Here is a 5,240-nt window from a genome sequence, read left to right as displayed (position 1 = left end):
TGGTGGTTGTTGTGTGAAATATTTCTATCCCCAATGGTGTTTTTTTCAGTCATGGAGAATCGCTGAACAGTCTTGTCCACAGTGCCTTGGGAAAAGACATTTCAAGAGGAAACTTGATGGTTTAAAGTATTTTTTTTTTTTTTTTTGCCCCCTTCACTGTCATCCAGCTTCTGTCCCAGAGCTCGTTCAGAGCTGCTCGTGCTTGGTCAGATCCAGGCTCCATCCTCTGTTTCAGTTCCAAACTCTGCAGTTGTTTGTCCTTGGTGGTGCTGCCCTGGAGAGTGAAGGTGGAGCTGTGCAATGTTCTGTACACGAGACACTGTAAAGCTGCCTAATAAAAGCTGCAGTTCTGGGGTTTTTTATTTATTCACCTCTCATTCACACTTGGTCTCCCCTCCTGTCCCAGGGGTTCCCAGCCCTGCTGCCCAAGAGTTGGGGATTTATTGAGGAGTTTTCATGGAAACACTCAAATTTAACACAAAAATGTGAACTTGGGGTTCTGAATCAGGAGTTTTCCAGGAAACCCTCAAATTGCACCAAACACTCAGATTTAACACAAATTAAAAATGTTGAGTTTGGGGTTCTTACTGAGAAATTTTCAAGGGAACCCTTAAATTGCACGAGTTAAAAATGTGAGTTTTGGGTTTTTATTGAGGAGTTTTCAAGGAAACCCTCAAATTGCACAAAATGTTCAAATTTAACACAAATTAAAAATGTGAGTTTGGGGTCCTTGCTGAGGAGTTTCCAAGGAAATCCTCAAATAGCACAAACTGAACTTGTGTGTTTGGGGTTTTCATTAAGGAGTTTTCAAGGAAACCCTCAAATTGCACAAAGGTAAAAATGTGAGTTTGGGGGTTTTATTGAGGAGTTTTCAAGGAAACCCTCAAATTGCACAAAGCACTCAAATTTAACACAAAAATGTGTGTTTATATCTATAGAAAGGGGTTTTTGCACTGACAATTTCTGCAGTGGGAGGGTGGGGATTTGGGAGGGGGAAGCCAAGAGGAAATCCAGCCCCACCTTTAGGATTTTACAAACAATGGACTCTGGAGGTTCTGAAAAGCAAATAATTAATTTTTTTTTAAATTATGGTGTTGGTCGGCAATTACCTCATGGAACAACAACATAAAAACGAGTAGGGCACTCAGGGCAAGAGGAAAATGCAAATTCCAGGAGTGCATTTGCTGCGGCTGCTTTTGGAGCCCCCCTGTGTCACTGTGCCCACTGCTCAGGGCTTTTCCATCCTGGGACAACGTGGAATTTATCCCTGATTTTTGTGTCCAGGTCCCCCCTTGGGCTCCCTCTTTGTTCACCCCTTGGTCTTGGCTGCACCCTCTTTTTTCCCTGTGGGGTTTACAAAGAATAAACATTTTCTTGCAGATAAAAAGAAATAATTTTAATTTTTTTTCCCCCCCTTTTTTAACTGCCCTGATGTGGAAGCACACAGAATGAGTTTGGTTTGTTATTCCAGGTAAGGTTTTGCTTTTGCAGCAGTGAAGCAAAGGAGGAGCAGCTGGATTTGGGTTCCTGGATCAAATCAGCAGCTTCCCCTGTCTGGGGGCTCTAAAACCAGGTAAATTTAAATTTAAATTTATTGAGAATTGCAGAAGTTTGGCCTTTGTCCTTTTTCAGACACACAGGAGGAGCAGCTTCTCCCTGGCACCAGGAAATTCCAATGTTCTGTGTGCCAGGATCCTGCTGGGGGCAATGCCAGAGCTTCCCTGAGGAATTATTTTATTTTATTTTATTTTATTTTATTTTATTTTATTTTATTTTATTTTATTTTATTTTACTTTTATTTTACTTTTATTTTTATTTTTATTTATTTTTATTTTTTATTTTTATTTATTTTAACTTAATTTAATTTAGTTTATTTTATTTATTTTTATTTTATTTATTTAATTTTTAATTATTTTATTTTATCTTTATTTTAATTTTATTTTAAAAATATTTTATTATTTAATATCATTATGATTTATCAATATCATTATTTGATATGATAATATACTGCCACTCCCATGCCCAGGAGCTGCTCCATACATTTTATTTTGAGGACATTTGTGTGCAACAGATGCATTTTCTGCGCTCCAAACCCCAAAATCTCCTTCAATATCACGATCTTGGTGTTTGGTAGAAAATTGACAGAAATTCCTTCGTGTCCTGTCCGCAGCAGCCACGAGAGGGCCCAGGAGCCCTGGGTGAGCCTGAGAACAAACCCGGAGCTTTCCCAGCCTGGAAAATCCCTTTTTTCCCTAAATATGACATCTGAATGTGACTCTATTATTTTCAGATTCTCAGCACCAGGCCCCCCTGATATTGGGGTTCTATTTTATTATATTATTATTTTATAATTTTTATTATTATTTTATTTTAATTATTTTATTTTAATTATTTTATTTTAATGATTTTTTGGATTCTCAGCACCAGCACCCCTTGATATTTGGGATTTGATTTTCTTTTATTTCATTATTATATTACTTTAATTATTTATTTTAAATTACCTTTGGATTCTCAGCACCAGCCCCCCTGATATTGGGGGTTTTATTTTAATTTATTTTATTATTATTTTTATTATTGTGTTATTTTAATTTTTTATTATATTGTTTTAATTATTTTATTTTAATTATTTTTTGGATTCTTAGCACCAGCACCCCCTGATATTTGGGATTTTATTTTATTTTATTATTACTTTAATTATTTATTTTAAAGTACCTTTGGATTCTCAGCACCAGCCCCCCTGATATTTGGGTTTTTATTATTATTTTTATTATTATATTATTTTAATTATTTTTGGATTCTTAGCACCAGCCTCCCCCTGATATTGGGGTTTTTTAATTATTTTTGAGTTCCTGGGGGCTCTCAGCAAATCTCCGTTGAAACACGAGTTTGGGGGTTTTTGTGGTTGGAAATATGAAGAGCACGAGTTCAAAAATGCACACAGAGAGCACAGAAATGGGACTTTTTTATTGGTTTTATTGGTTTTGGGTTTTTAATCCCCGGATCCGGGAGGGGAGCTGATCTGGGGTTTGGAGATTTTAATGGAAAAACTGGAATCTGCTGCTGGTGGCCTGAGGACAGGGGGACAGAGGGACAGGGGGACACGGGGACACAGGGACAGGGGGACACAGGGACACGGGGACAGGGGGACACGGGGACAGAGGGACAGGGGGACACAGGGACAGGGGGACAGGGGGACACGGGGACAGGGGAACACGGGGACAGAGGGACACGGGGACAGGGGGACACAGGGACACAGGGACAGAGGGACAGGGGGACACAGGGACAGAGGGACACAGGGACACGGGGACAGAGGGACACAGGGACAGGGGGACACAGGGACAGGGGGACAGGGGGACAGGGGGACACAGGGACACGGGGACAGGGGGACAGAGGGACAGGGGGACAGAGGGACAGGGGGACACAGGGACACGGGGACAGGGGGACACAGGGACAGAGGGACAGGGGGACACAGGGACAGGGGGACACAGGGATACAGGGACAGGGGGACACAGGGACAGAGGGACAGGGGGACACAGGGACACGGGGACAGGGGGACACAGGGCTGGGCTGCCCGTTTTCCCATCCCAGTCCCCATTCCCATCCCCAATCCCAATCCCAGTCTGGCCTCTCCTGCACCCCCGTGTCCCCTCCAGGCACAAATTTGGGGTTTGTGCCACCCCCCGTCCCTCCCCGGGTGTTTTTCCACCCTTTATTCCGAAGGGAACAACGGGAATTGTTGGGATCTCTCCCACCCCGCTGCCATGGCAACCTGCCTTTGTTCCTGGGAGCTGCTCCATCACAATTAACAAATAATTAATAAAAATCCTCCCCGGCACGGGGGCCCTGCCCCGGTGCTGCCCCCGCTCCCGCGGGGCACGTGGGGAGAGCAAAGAACGGGGAAAAAGTGGGGGGAAAATGGAATTTTCTGGCCTGGACGGGGCTCTGGGACAGGCTGGGCCACCTGGGGAATTTTGGGTTTGGTTTTTACCCCTTCCACCCGGAGAATTTTTGTGTTTCTTACCCCTTGTACCTGGGAATTTTTGTGGGTTTTACCCCTTCCAGCTGCACCCCTCCTGCCCAGCAGCCGCTGAGGAGCCCAGCCCTGTGTCCCCCTGTCCCTGTGTCCCCCTGTCCCTGTGTCCCCCTGTCCCTGTGTCCCCAGGCCAGCAGGAGCAGATTCCACCACAGGAGCAGATTCCAGTTTCTCTATTAAAAGCTCCAAACCCCAGAGTCAGCTCCTCCCCCAGATCCAGAGATTACAAAAAAAAAAAAAAAAAAAAAAAAAAAAAAACCCACAACAAAAAAGTCCCATTTCTCTGCTCTCTGTGTGCATTTTTGAACTCGTGCTCTTCATATTTCCAACCACAAAAATCCCCAAACCTCGTGTTTCAATGGAGATTTGTGAGCTGCAAACATCACTGGGGGCTGTGTGAAACTGCAGGGCTGCTGAGCCCAGGCTGGAGGCACATCCAGGGCTGAAACGGGACCTGGGCTCAGGGTGGCACCTTTATTTTCTTTATTTCCTTTATTTTCTTTATTTTCACCTGGCTGGCATTGCTGGCACTGCAGGGATCCCAGCTGTTCTGGGGACACTCAGGTGTCACAGACACATTCTATGAAAAACCCTTTCCTTGGCATTTTTCCTCCTGAGAAGCTGAGAGGCCTCAGGAGCAAAATGCAAACAATGGTTATCTGCTGCTGTGGGATGCAACAGGTGCATCTGGGATTGGGCTCATGGGGTTGTTTCTAATTAATGGCCAATCACAGTCAGCTGGCTCGGACTCTGGGTCAGTCACAAGATTTTATTATCATTCCATTCCTTTCTATTCTTTTCAAACCTTCTGATGAAATCCTTTCTTCTATTCTTTTAGTATAGTTTATATAGTTTATAATTAATATCTCATTTTCTTTTAACATAATATAGATCATAAAATAATGAATCAGCCTTCTGAGACATGGAGCCAAGAATCTCTCCCCTCGTCCTGGGACCCTCAAACAGCCCCACATTCAGGGCTGTCCCAGCCCACAAAACCCCCACAAATCCCATGCTGGGCTAAGGGGATGATCAGGATTAACCAGGTTGCGCTGAGATGTTTACAATTATTATTGGCTCCCAAATCTGCCCGGGCAGAGCAGCCTGGGCAGTGCCCATCTGCTGCTTTACAGCTGCCTTTGTTCTGCCTGCACCTCAAATTCCGTGTTCTGGCACAGCCTGGCTGGGAGCGACACCAGCAGCAGCA

The sequence above is a fragment of the Ammospiza nelsoni genome, chromosome 25 (assembly GCF_027579445.1).
Source record: "Ammospiza nelsoni isolate bAmmNel1 chromosome 25, bAmmNel1.pri, whole genome shotgun sequence".
Taxonomy (NCBI): Eukaryota; Metazoa; Chordata; class Aves; order Passeriformes; family Passerellidae; genus Ammospiza; species Ammospiza nelsoni.
The sequence above is the reverse complement of the archived record's forward strand: the minus strand, read 5'-3'. Positions refer to the sequence as shown.